Source organism: Panthera pardus, unplaced genomic scaffold (genome assembly GCF_024362965.1).
Source record: "Panthera pardus isolate Hobbes unplaced genomic scaffold, ASM2436296v1 HiC_scaffold_5, whole genome shotgun sequence".
NCBI lineage: Eukaryota > Metazoa > Chordata > Mammalia > Carnivora > Felidae > Panthera > Panthera pardus.
Genome location: NW_026526980.1, coordinates 15243594 through 15258560, shown reverse-complemented (window position 1 = coordinate 15258560; position 14967 = coordinate 15243594). Strand labels below are relative to the sequence as shown.

General features: G+C 40.3%; 1 pseudogene; it reads left to right on the top strand.

The window, feature by feature from the left end:
- Window positions 1-3867: 3867 nt before the first annotated feature.
- On the top strand, window positions 3868-5057 carry LOC109255587 (5'-AMP-activated protein kinase subunit gamma-1-like; annotated as a pseudogene).
- Window positions 5058-14967: the final 9910 nt, after the last annotated feature.

Sequence of the window (14967 nt, the reverse complement as noted above, 5' to 3'; positions counted from 1 at the left end):
GAAATGAGGTAAGGAATAAATATAATTAGAAGCTCTACTGATTTTCTTCCTCATCCAACAGATCATCTTGTATTCCTACATTTGCACTACTATTGAAGATCAACAGTCTGCAAATCATTCATTGGACAAGTACTACTAGTCCACCTGGCTCCAGCTGGCTCACCCCAGTGATCCCCAGGACCAGGGGGATCCCTGTAGACTCAGGATCCAGGTCCACCACTATCTACCCAAGCACCAGGTCTGCCTACCCAAGGACTCCAATAGCAAGCCCATCTATGGGCACCCCCAGATGGCCCACTCAGAATCTCTGGATAGGCCAACTGGTGAAAGGTTTTACCTGTTGAGGCCAGTCTCAAAAGACTGGAAGAGGTGACTACTTCCCCAACTGTGCAGACACCAAAAACAAGACCACAAGGATCATGAATAATCAAGGAAACATGACATCACCAAAAGAAAGTAATGAAATTCCAACAACTGATCTAAAGAAATGGAGATCTATGAACTGTCTGACAAAGAAATCAGCATAACCCTCTTGAAGAAATTCTATGAGCTGCAAGAAAATACAGATAAACAACTAAATGAAATTAGGAAAACAATGCATGAACAAAAGGAGAAGTTCAACAAGAAGCAGAAACCATTAAAAAAAAGCCATTAAAAAAAAAAAAAAACTGTGCCTGAGTGGCTCAGTCAATTGAGCATCTGACTCTGATTTTGGCACAGGTCATGATCTCACAGTATGTGGGATTGTGCCCCACCTCGGGATCTGTGCTGGCAGAATGGAGCCTGCTTGGGATTCTCTCCCTCTCTCTCTGCCCCTCCCACACTCGTGCTCTCTCTCTCACTCTCAAAATAAATAAACATTTTAAAAAATCCACAGAAATCCTAGAGTTGAAGAATAACTAAAATGAAGAAATCAATAGAAAGCTCAACAGCAGACTCAACCAAGCAGAAGAAAGAATCTGCGAGCTAGAAGGCAGATCATTTGAAATCATCCAGTCAGAAGAGCAAAAAGAAAAAAAAGAAATGAAAGAGTAAAAAAGCCTACATAAATTATGGGATATCATTAAAAGAAACCATGCCTTAGTGGATTCCCAGAAGGAGAAGAGTGGGGAAAAGAGGTAGAAAGCTTATTTAAAGAAATAATGCCTGGAGCATCTGGCTGGCTCAGTCACTAGAGCATGCAGCTCTTGATCTCAAGGTTGTGGGTTCAAGCCCCATGGTGGGTGTAGAGAATACTTAAAAAAATAAAAATCTTTAAAAAAATAATAAAGAAATAATGGCTGAGAACTTCTCATATTTGGGGGAGAGATTTGGACATCCAAAATTCATGAGGTTAATAAGTCACCCAAAATTTTAATCCAAAATGATCTTCTTTAAGACACTTTATAATAAAACTATATAAAATCAAAGAAAAAGAGAGAATTTTTAAAGGAACAAGATTTTAAAAAAATTCTCACATATATGAGAATCCCCATAAGGCTACAGAGGATTTCTCAGCAGAAACCTTATAGGTCAGGAGAGAGTGGAATGATATATTCAAACTGTTGAAAGGAAAACAAACAAAAAATCAACCAAGAATAATTTACCTGGAAAAGTTGTTTTGAGTAAGGAAGGAGAGATAAAGATTTTTCCAAACAAACAGAAGCTGAGGGTGTTCATCATCACTAGACCTGCCTTAAAAGAAATGCTGAAAGGAATTCTTGAAGCAGAAATGAAAGGACACTAATTAGGAATGTGAAAATATATGAAAATATAAAACATACTGGCAAAGGTATAGTCAAATTCAGAATACTAATACTGTAATATAGTTGTGTGTTAATCTCTAAGTGAAGTAAAGGTTTAAAGGACCAAAGTACTAAAAGTAACTATAGCTACAATGATATGTTAGTGGATACACAATATAAAAGAGATAAATGGTGACATCAAAAAAATAAAATACATGAGGGGAGTAAAAGGGTAGAATTTTTGTATATGATCAAAGCTAAGTTATCATCTTAAAATAGACTCTTAATTCTAAAAGACATTTTATACAGTTCTCATGATAACCATAAACAAAAACCTATAGTAGATCCACAAAAGGGAAAGAGAAGAGAATCAAAGCTTATTACTATGGGAAATCATCAACTCACAAAGAAAGACAACAAAAGAGGAAGAAAGAAACAAGGGACAAAACAACCAGAAAACAGTAAGATGGCATTAATAAATACTTACCTATCAATAATCACTTCAAATGTAAATAAATTAAATTCTTCTATCAAAAGGCATAGAATGACTGAATGGATTAAAAAATACAACTGACTATATGTTGCCTACAAGAGACTTCAGCCTTAACAACATACATAGACTCAAAGTGAAGGGGTAGAAAAATATATTCCATGCAAACAGAAACCAAAAGAGAGCAGGAGCTGCTACTTATATCAGCAAAATAGACTTTAAGTCAAAAATTGTGGGGGTCTTGGGGGGCTCAGTCAGTTATAAGCATCCGACTCTTGCTTGATTTCCACTCAGGTCCTGATCTGGAGCCCTGCATTGGGCTCTGTGCCGACAGTGCAGAGCCTGCTTGGGATTCTCTCTCTCTCCCTCTCTCTGCCTCTCCTATGCTCTCTCTCTCTTAAAATAAATAAACAAACTTAAAAAAAATTGTAACAAATGGGGCTGGGTGGCTCAGTCAGTTAAGCATTCGACTCTTGATATTGGCTCAGGTCATGATCTCACTAATCATGAGATCCAGCCTCCACCACTATCAGCGTGGAGCCTGCTTGGGATATTCTCTCTCTCTCTCTCTCTCTCTCTCTCTCTCTCTTTCTCTCTCTCTCTCTCTCTCTCTCTCTGCTCCTCCCCTGCCCACTCCTGGGCGTGTGCACACACTCTCTCTCTCTCAAAGTAAATAAATAAACATTAAAAAATTGTAACAATAGATGACAAAGGTCATTATATAATGACAAAGGGGTTAATTCATCAAGAGAATATAATAACTATAAATATATATGCACCCACTATCAGAGCACCTAAATATATTAAGCAAATACTAATAGATCTAAAGGGAGAAATAACACTACAATAATAACAGAGGGCTTCTGAGCTCACTTCCAACAATGCATAGATTATGCAGACAGAAAATCAATAAGCAAACATTGGACTCGAACTATACCTTAGACCAAATATAGGCAGAACATTCCACCCAACAGCAGAATACATATTTTTCTGAAGCACACTAGGATAGATCATATGTTAGGTTGCAGAACAATTCTTAGCAAATGTAAGATGACTGATATATCAAATATCTTCTCTGACCACAATGATATGAAACTAAAAATCAACTACAAGAAGAAAACTGGAAAACTCACAAATGTGTGGAAATTAACATACTCTTGAACAGCCACTGGGTCAAAGTCAAAAGGGAAATCAAAAAATAACCTTGATACAAAGGAAAACTGAAACATAACACACCAAAACTTATGCGATGCAGCAAAGGCAGTTCTGAGAGGGAAGCTTAAAGCAATAAATGCCTTCATTAAGAAAAAAGAGAGTGGGGCACCTGAGTGGTTCAATCGTTAAGTGTCCAACTTCGGGTCAGGTCATGATCTCGTAGTTCGTAAGTGAGTTCAAGCCCCGAGTCGGGCTCTGTGCTGACAGCTCAGAGCCTGGAGCCTGTTTCAGACTCTATGTCTCCCTCTCTCTCTGCCCCTTCCCTGCTCATGCTCTCTCCCTCTCTCTCAAAAATAAATAAAACATAGAAAAGAAAAGAAACGCTTATGTTAAAAAAAAAAGAAAAAAGAAAAAAAAAAGAGAGAAAGCTTCCTAAAGCAAATGAACCCAGCCAGTGTCTCTTGCAAAGGACATGGTCATTTCTTGGGATAGTTTCCAGCTCTGGAAAATGAACACACTCAAGCGTCCGCAGAATCTAACTCTACCACGTACACTTCTTTTATGAAGTCTCATCATGGCTATGACCTGATTCCCACAAGCTTCAATTTGTTTATATTTGATACTTCCCTGTAGGTGAAGAAAGCTTCCCCCTCCCACCCGACCCCTTTGGCAACTAATGGTATACGAGCTGCTCCTTTGTGGGATAGTAAGAAGAAAAGTTTTGTGGGCATGCGGGCCATCACCGATTTCACCAGTATCTTGCACCACTAGGGGGCGCCTAGGGAGCTCAGTTAGTTGAGCCTCTGACTTCAGCTCATGGCATGATCTCGCGGTTCGTGAGTTCAAGCCCCGCATCGGGTTCCTCGCTGTCAGCACGGAGCCCACTTCTGATCCTCCGTTCCCCCCTCTCTCTACTCCTCCTCCACTCATACTCTTTCTTTCAAAATAAACACTAAAAAAAATTTTTTTTAATATCTTACACCACTATTAACAATCAGTATTGGTATAGATCTATGAGCTGAAAGAGCACAAAATAGAAACTTGGAGGGAGGTGTACGTACGGGACTCCTCGAATCCCTTGTCCGCATTGCTTCTAATGCCAGCTTATTTGATGCTGTCTCTTCATTAATTCAAAATAAGATCCGCAGCTGCCTGTTATTGACTCAGAATCAGGCAACACCTTGTACATATTCACCTATAAGCACGTTCTCAAGTGTCTCAAATTGTTTGCTGATGAATTCCCCAAGCCAGAGTTCGTGTCTAACTCTCTGGAAAGAACTTCAAGTTAGCACTTAGGCCAACGCTGCTATGGCCCACACCACCACCCCTGTCTACATGCCTCTGGGCATTTTGTACAATGCGGATTCTCAGCCCTGCCACTGGTGGATGAGAAAGAGCGTGTGGTGAACTTCTACCCCAAGTTTTATGTTATCAGTGTAGCAGCAGAACAAACTTAGAGTAACCTGGATGTGTCAGTGACCAAAGCCCTACAATGCTGATCACATTACTTCAGATGTGTCTTCAAGTGCTACCTGCATGAGACTCCGGAGACCATCATCAACAGGCTGGTGGATGCAGAGATTCACCTCTTTGTAGTGGTGGATGGGAACGATGCAGTCAAGGAAACCGTATCACTATCTGACATCCCTCAGGTCTCGGTGCTCACCAGCAGGGACAGAAAATCCTGAGCTGGTCGGGCAGCACCAGGGGATAAGTCATACTCACTGCCCATCCCAGCAATCACAGATGAAACCTTGAGAGAACTGTGATTATTCCCTGCTCAGGAGACCCCTCCTCTTCTACCTGGAAGTTGGGGAAGGTACGGGAAGAGGAAGGACAATGGGTTTTAAAGTGTCTCTATTCTCACAATACTCTTGAAAAGAACTTTCAGCCTAGCCCAGCCTAGTCCCTGTCCTCTTAGACATAGTCCCTTTTCTGAGCAAACTCAGGTTCTGTGCCCCTGAGAAAAACTCTGATCTCTAAAAGATGCCCAAACTTCACCCCAGCCCTCAACTCTGCCTCTGGCTCCACCCTAAGATAACAGCATAACAAAACTCTTCATAAAGGTATTTTTTACTTATCCTGTTTCATGCTGTATGGAAGAGGCTGAATCCACTTAGTGGCATATCTGTCCCTAATAGGAATAAGGAGGATGAAGGGGACGGGGGGTCTTTGGGTTCCTGTGCTATAGATACACGAAGGGAAATGGGAGTTAGGTAGAAGACGAGGACAAAGTGGTTAGCTGAGGTATTGTTTTTCATAGCAACCCTGATTAAAATGACAGAAACCTAAACAACAACAACAAAGAAAAATCACAAATAAAAAACATAACTTTACCCCTAAGGAACTAGAAAAAGAAGAACACACTAAGCCCAAGGTTAGCAGAAAGAAGGAAATAACAAAGATCGGAGCAGAAATAAATGAAACGGAGACCAGAAAAACAATAGGAAAGATCAACCAAGTTAACAGCTAGTTTTTTGGAAAGATCAACAAAACTGACCAACTTTCATTCAGACAAAGAAAAAGAGAGGACCCAAATAACTAAAATCAGAACTGAAAGAGGAGACCGGGGCACCTGGCTGGCTCAGTCAGTTGAGCGTCCAACTCTTGATTTTGGTTCAGGTCATGATCCCAGGGTCATGGGATCGAGCCCCATATTGGGCCCCATGCAGGGCATGCAGCCAGCTTAAGATTCTCCTTCTCTCTCTCTGTCTCTGTCTGTCTCCCTCTCCCTCTGCCCCTCTCCCCAACTTGTGCTCGCACTCTCTCTCTAAAAAATAAAGAGGAAAAAAAATAAATGAAAGAGGAGACATTACAGCTGACACCACAGTAATACAGATGATCATAAGAGACTGCTATGAACAATTATACACCAACAAATTGGATAATCTAGAAAAAAAGGATAAATTCCTAGAAACATACAACCAGTCAAGACTGAATCATGAAGAAAGAGAAAATAGGAACAGACTAAAAACAAGTAAGGAGATTGAACTGATAATTTAAAATCTCCCAACAGAGAAAAAAAGCCCAGGACCAGATGGCTTCCCTGGTGAATTCTAACAAATATTTAAAGAGTAATTAACATCAATCCTTTTCAAACCCTTCCCAAAAATTGAAGAGGAGGGAATACTCTCAAACTCTTTTTGTGAGTCCAGCATTACTCTGATATGAAAGACAGATAAGGATACCACAAGAAAAGGAAACTACAGGCTAATATTCCTCATGAATATAGACACAGATACTCTCACCAAAATACTAGCAACATGAATTTAACAGCATATTAAAATGGTCATACAACATGATCAACATACTCATGAGGCTTATCCCTGGGTTGCAAACCAATAAATATGATATAGCACTTCGATAAAATGGAAGATAAAAGTCATATAATCACTTCAATAGAGGGAGAAAAAATATTTGACAAAATTCAACATCCTTTCCTGATAAAAACTCTCAACCAACTGGGTGTAGAAGGAACATACCTCAACATAATAAAGGCCTTATATGACTGACAAACCCACACCACATTCAACAATGAAAGGCTGATTTCTCACTAAGACTAGGAACAAAAGAAAGATGCCCATGCTCACCACTCCTATTCAACATAGTACTGGGAGTCCTGGCCAGAGCAGTTAGGCAAGAAAAAGAAATAAAAGGCATTCAAACCATGGGGCGCCTGGGGGGCTTGGTTGGTTGAGCGTCCGACTTCAGCTCAGGTCATGATCTTGCGGTCCCTGAGTTCGAGCCCCGTGTCAGGCTCTGGGCTGATGGCTCAGAGCCTGGAGTCTGCTTCTGATTCTGTGTCTCCCTCTCTCTCTGCCCCTCCCCCGTTCATGCTCTCTCTCTGTCTCAAAAATAAACGTTAAAAAAAAAATTTTTTTTAAAGGCATCCAAACCAAATCAGAGAGAAAGAAGTAAAACTGTCTTTGCAGATGTTATGATCTTATACACAGAAAATCCTAAAGACTCCACACACACACACACACACACACACACACACACACACACAATTAGAACTGAATGAATTCTGCGAGGTGGTAGAATACAAAACCAACTTCCAAAAATCGGTTGCATTTCTGTATGGTAACAACGAACTATCTGAAAAAAAATCCCGTGTTAAATGGCATCAAAAATAATAAAATACTTAGGAATAAATTTAAACAAGGAGATGAAACATCTATTCAATGCAAATTGCAAGACACTGATGAAAAAAACTGAAGAGTACACAAAGAAATGAAATACCTCCCATGTACAAAGACTGAAGGAATTAATATGATCAAAATGTCCATACTACCCATCTGTAGATTCAATGCAATCCCTATCAAAATTTCAGTGGTGTTTTCCACAGAAATAGAAAAAACAATCCTAAAATATACACAGAACCACAAAAGACCCTGGATAGCTAAAGCAATCCTGAGAAAGAAGAACAAAGCTGGAATAATCAAAATGGTTTGGTACTGGCATAAAAACACACATAAACCAGTGCAACAGCATGGAGAGCCCAGGAGTAAACCCACACACATACAGGCAACTAATGCATGAGAAGGGAAGCAAGAAAGGATAGTCTCTTCATTAAATGGTGCTCAGAAAACTGGATATTTACATGCAGAAGAATCAAATTGGACCCTGTGTTACACCACTCACAAAAGTTTTAGGAGAATGGATTAAAGACTTAAATGGAGGGCCCAAAACTGTAAAATGTACTAAAGGGAAATACAGGGGAAATGTTCCTTGACATTAGTCTTAGCAACAATTTTCAGGATATTACAACAAAGTACAAGTAACAAAAGCAAAAATCAACCAGTGGAACTGCATCAAACTAAAAAGCCTCTGCATAGAAAAAACAACACTTAGCAAAATGAAAAGACAACCTATAGAATGGGAGAAAATATTTGCAAATCATCTATCTGTTAGGAGTTAATATCCCAAATATATGAGGAATTCACACAACTTAATAGAAAAAAAACCTGAGGGCACCTGGGTGGCTTAGTGGGTCAAGCGGCCAACTCTTTTTTTTTTTTTTAATGTTTATTTATTTTTGAGAGAAAGAGGGAGACAGAGCATGAGTGGGAGCATGAGTGGGAGAGGGACAGTGGGAGACACAGATTCCAAAGCAGGCTCCAGGCTCCAAGCTGTCGGCACAGGGCCCGACGTGGGACTCGAACCTACAAACTGTGAGATCACGACCTGAGCCGAAGTCAGACGCTTAACTGACTGAGCCACCTGGGCGCCCCTAAAATAAACATCTTTTTAAAACAAAAAAATCTGATTAAGGAATTTGAGTAGACATTTTCCCAAAGATGACATAACAGGTACATGAAAAGATGCTCAACATCATTAATCATCAAGGGAATGTAAACCAATACCACAATGAGATATCACAGTATACCTGTTATATGGCTATTATCAATAAGGCAAGAACAAGTGTTGGAGAGGGTAGAAAAAAGGGGACCCTTGTGCACTGCTGGTGGGAATGTAAATTGGTGCAGCCACTATGGAAAACAGTATGGGGATTCCTCAAAAAATTAAAAATACAACGACCAGATGACCCAGTAATCCTATTTCTGGGTATATGTTTGCTGGAAATATAATCAATATTGGAGAGATATTGCTCTCTCATGTTCACTGCAGCATTATGCACAGGAGCTAAGACATGGAAACAACGTAGGTGTTCACTGATGGATAGTTGAATAAACTGTGATACACACACACACACAGGGATATCACTAAACTATAAAAAAGAAGGAAATCCTGTGTTTTGTAACAACATGGATGGACCCTGAGGGCATTACGTTAAGTGAAATAAGTCAGACAGAGAAAGACAATAATGGTATATTCTCATTTACATGTGGAACCAAAAAAAATCTGAATTACTCAAAACAGAGAGTAAAATGGTGGTTGCCAGGGGCTGGGCGGGGGGCGGGGAAAATGAGGGAGATGTTGGTCAAAGAGTACAAACTTCAAGCTATATGTTCTGGGAATCTAATTAATGTACAGCATGATGACTATAATTAACAATACTATAGGGGCACCTGGGTGGTTCCGTGGGTTAAGCCTCTGACTCTTGATTTCGGCTCAAGTCATGATCTCATGGTTCGTGAGATCAAGCCCCATGTTGGGCTCTGTGCCATCAGCTCTGATTCTCTCTCTCTCCCCCCTTCCCTGCTCATGTGCATGCACGTGCCCTCTCTCAAAATAAATAAATAAACTTAAAAAAATATTATATTATTGAAAATTGCTAAGAGAGTAGATCTTAAATGTTATCACCACAAACACAAAAAAAATTATGAGAGAAAATGGAGATGTTAACTAACTTTATTGTGGTAATCATGTCACAATATGTATGTGTATCAAATCATTACATTTTACACCTTACACTTACACAGGTTATATGTTAATAATATGTTGATAAAGCTGGAAAAAAAGAAATTATAATTCTCTACAGTAAAAGAATAAAGTAGAAAAATAATTTTATTGTCTCAAAAGACACAGGAAAAAATATTTGATAAAGTTCAAAACCCATTAATGGCTGAACAAAACGGAGCAAAGGAGAAATAGGAATTTTCTTAATCTGATTAAAAAAAACCCACAAAACTCTAAAAAAGCCCTTCAGCAAACATGTTCCCTAACTGTGTAATATTGAATGCTTTCCCTTTGAGATCAAAATGAGACAAGGAGAATTGCTTTCACCGTTTCTAGTATATTGTATTAGAGGATTTAGCTGGTACAATGAGGCAACAAAAAGAAATTAGAAGGTGTAAGGATTGCAAAGTAACAAAATCAGCTTGCAGAAAACAGTTTGGACGTTTTAAGTTGAACTGAGGCATACTATATGATCCAGCATTTTCAATTCTAGGTATATGCCTAGGGAAATTCTTGTACAAGTACACAGGACGTGTGTGACAATGTTCACAACAGTGTTATTCATAATAGCCCCAACTGGGTGTGTGTGTCGGGGTGGGGGGGATCCATCAAGAATAGAATGCATAGGGGCATCTGGGTGACTCAGTTGGTTAAGCATCAGACTTTGGCTTAGGTCACGAGATGTCACAGTTTGTGAGTTCGAGCCCCACATCAGGCTCTGTGCTGACAGCACAGATCTTCAGGTCTTCTCTCTCCCTTTCTCTCTGTCCCTTCCCCGCTTATGCACATATGTGCCCCCCCCCTCTTAAAAATAAAATAGACATTAAAAAAAAAGAGAGAGTAGAATGGATAAATAATTTGTAAAACATTCACATGGTTGATTACTATATGCCAGTGAAACTGAATGAACTGTAGCTACAAACATAAACAGAAATGAATCTCAAAAATATCAGGCAAAATACATATGCCACAGAAAAATGCCTGCAGTGTGATTACATTTACATACAACTCACAAAGCTGGAGAAACTTAGTAATATATTGCTTAGGGATACACACATACATGAAAAAAAAAACAGAAAAATTATTACAGAAGTCAAGATAAAGGTTACCTCTAGGGAAGATGAAGAGGGATGTTTTTGGAAGGTTTCTACGGTGGGAGGTGGTTTTCACAAGGGTATTATTCTTTAAGCTCTACATCTGTATTTCATACATGCTTTATGTGTGATATATTTCACCACAAAGGTCTTTTTCTAAAGCAATTCCCTTTAGATCTAATTACCAGTTTACAGAGAATATAGAGCATAGCAGAACACATTAAATGATACCATGAGTAAACAATCAGCAACGTCTAGACTTTGGAAAAATCTAGAGGGCAAATCATCTTGTTTCTTCAGTACAAAATTTCAAGGGGAAAAAAAGAAATGAAGAAGGAACCTGTAACTTACAGAAGACTTAACAGACATATTCATCAACTTCCATGTGTGGATATTTGGATACTCATGGAAGAAAATACTGCAAATTAAATAACATGGCAATTGCAAATGTGTGAGCATTAACTGGTCAGACGATAATAAGGATTTATTTGCAATTTTATTGGGATGTGGTGATGGAACAGTGGTTGTGTTTAAAAAGGGCTTCCTTGGAGTGCCTGGGTGGTTCAGTTGGTTAAGCGTCTGACTCTTGGTTTCGGCTCAGGTCATGATCTCACGGTTGGTGAGTTTGAGCCCCATGTAGAGCTCTCTCTCTCTGCTTCTTCCCCTCCCTCTTCCCCTTTCCCACTCACTGTCTCTGTCAAAATAAACAAATAAAAACTTACAAACAAATAAATAAAAAGGAAGTCCTTGTCTTTTACAGGTCGATAATGAAATATTTATAGATGAAATTATATCAGTCTTAAGATTCAATTCAAAACAATCCTGGGTGGGAGGGATGGTATAAAGAAAACAAGATTGGCCATGAGTTGAAAATTATTGAAGCTAACGATGGTATACTGGATTTCACTAAGTTTTAACTATGTTTGAAATTCTGCATACTAAAATTAAAATAAAATAAGATAAAAACTGGAGCAAAAAAAAAAAAAAGAAAAGAAATTTGCTCAGTCAAGATCTTCTTTGAAAGGGACATTTTGGGGTTCATTACTTTCTCATCGTGCCCAGAATAGCACCATGCTTCTTCCATAGGACAATTTAGATCTGTACTTCTCAGTCTTTAATGTGCATCTGAATCAGAAGGATCTCGTTAAAATGCAGATTTGGATTCAGAAGACCTGAAGTGGGGCCTGATATCTGCATTTCTGACAAGCTCACAGGTGATGCTGACGCAGGGTTCCCTAAGGGATGCAGTTATTCCCTCTTCAAAACCTCTCTTCCATTGGCCTTCTACCACTTCCTCATTCTCCACCATCCCTTCCTGGGCCCGTTCCCATTCTGGCCCAGCTTAGATTCTGTGGCTCACCTGGACCATCACTCCCTTGTAAACCCCTTCAACATCTCTCCTGTGGGATTTGTCCAGCAAAACTTCAACGTGATGACACTACCGTCTCCAGGTGCTTGAACCCAAGCATTTAAACGACGGTGGAGAAAACGACCCAATACATACTCTTCATAGGCACTCTGTTTTATGCAGCAAGCCTGCTCCTTCCTTTACAGTGCTTATTTCTCCCTCTCCAAGAGGACCAGTTCATATGTCCTCTCTTTCCTCTTTCCATCTCCTTTACTCTCTGCTAATGACCTTGCCTTTGTTGTGAAAACAAAAGTTGACACACAGCAAGCTCTTCATCTTCCCAGTACCAAATTTAGGAGTCTTTGTGTGCCTGTTCCATCTTTTCTCCTCATCCCTGCCTATAAAAAAATTAAAATCTGTCATCACCTGTTCACACACACTATTCCATCCCATCCCCTCTTGCTCATTCAACTGCACCATATTGAGAGTTTACATCATCTAGAGGCTGCTATTGTTTTTAAAAAAGCAAATATAAAATCAAGACAGTTCTTCTAACCCTGCCCCATATCTAAATACTGCCTGATTTCCATTATGCCTTTCATAGTTTACTTACCTCCCTTCACTCCTTAACCCACGCCAACAGGGTTTCTATCCTCGCTGCTCCACCAAAACTGCTCTAGTCCAAGTCTTCAGCTAGCTCCAAGGTTCCAAGTCAGACAGACACTTTTCTGTCCTCAATTTACCCAGTGTCTCAGCAACATTTGACCCAGTTCGTAAAATTTTTTATCTTTTTCTGTCCTTCCCATCCCCATCCCCATCCCCACCCCCCACCCCTCGCAAATACCCTCATCCTCTCCTAGTCTTTCCACTTTGGGAATACGTTCACCAACCTGGGAAGCTTAAATATGTCCTTTTTCTTTAATGCCTTTCAAATCCATCAGCAAGCCTTGCTTTTCCTACCACGTAAGCATTTTTTTCTAATCTGTCCACTCCTATTCCATTTTCATTGCAATTACATTAAACTAAATTGTCTCCTAGTTCCCAAACAGGCCACCTACTTCCTTGCCTCAGGGCCTTTGTACATGCTATTGCCTTGCCTGGAACACTTAAACACATTCTGAGTTCCATATGGCCCAAGTTTCATTCTAGGGTAACAATCTCAAAGTCTTCCTAGACTCTAAGCCGTTCCCAGATAACCCTGTGAGAAAAGGAGACATTTCTATATCACAGTCTAGATACACTCTTGATCCATGTCCAAAACAGATGCTCAGACTCCTACTTGTTCCAATCAGAAAACAAAGGTTGATATATGACCAAGTTTAAGTTCATTTCCAATCATAGTAAAATTGGCCCCAAATTTCCTCCTGGTTTTCAGTTCCTTCCCACAGTAGAGGAAGACAGTACCAGATTATCATTTTCAATTCATGTTGTAGACTGGAAACAAATGGAACCCCATTTTTTGTAGCTCCTCTGGTCCAGAGACATATTTCTCCATCCCTTGAATCTGGGCTTGCCCATGCAACTTGTCTAGGCCAATGGAACACTAGCAAATGGGAAACAAGTGGATGTTTGAAATGTGCATGTGCATTGGGCCCCCCCACCCCAACCTCGTTGCTTTTGGAACCCAGCTGTCATATGAAGAAGACGGGGCTAGCTCACTAGATGAGGAGACACATGACCCGGTCAAGTTCAATTGCCCCTGCCGATCAGCAGACAAATGAATGAGATCATCTAGGACCAGCTACCTGCAGCCAGCCTGCCAGCTGACTAGCTGCACGAGTGAACCCAAGCAAGAACTACCATCCAGATGATCCCACCCGCGACTGCCAACCCGTGGCATAACAACCCATGGCTGTTTTAAGCCACTATGTCTCAGCGTGGTTTATAATGCAGCAAAAACTAACTGATACACCTCTTGAAGAAGTCTTTTCATACTGCAGATCCAATTATGCTACCTCCCTACTTAAAATGCTTTAATGGGTTTTCATTGATCCTGGAATACAACCCAAGTCACTTTGGCAAGGCCTACAAGATATCCACGTTGCCTGAATGGCCTCATCTCCTGTCATCATCCCAATCACACTGTGCTCAGCCCACTGGCTTCTTGCTGGTCTTTGGGTGGTCCCAGCTCTTTCCCACCTCAAGGCCCTCACACATACTATTATTCCTTCTGGAATGCTTTTCCTGAATCTTCACCTGCTTGACTTCCCGGCTCCTCTCTCAGGTTCCAACTTAAGTATTGCATTGGTGACTCCTTTGACCAAGTCTTCCTCTTTGTCCCCCCAACTGAAGCATGTCTCCAGTTACATATTCTCATGGCACCCCCTTATTCTTCTAGGCAAATACACTGATTTGAAATAATATGTTGTCTTATGTGGTATGTTTAATAGCTGCCTTCTCCAGTGGACTGTAAACCCCATGAGAACAGGGTGTCTCTGTCTTGCTCACAGAGGTGGCCCCAAACCTTGCATACTACCTGTCACATAGTAACGTGGATGGATTTTTTTTCTAGGCAGTTTATCGCAGTAGGTAACTGTGCAGGCTCTGGAGAGATTCTTCCTGGGCCCTGAATCCTAGCTCTACCCACTTACTAGTTGAGTGACCTAACTGCCTGCTCTGTGTCTCAGTTTGCCTATCTCTAAATTGGAGACAGAAATTGCACCTGTTCATTGAGTTGTTGGGTGGATTGTGCTCAATAACTGTTAGTTATTTCTTGCTGAACAGGTGTCAGCACACCTGGATAACAGTGAACCAGAAGCTAGATCTGACACAGCCCACACCTGCTTCCTATAG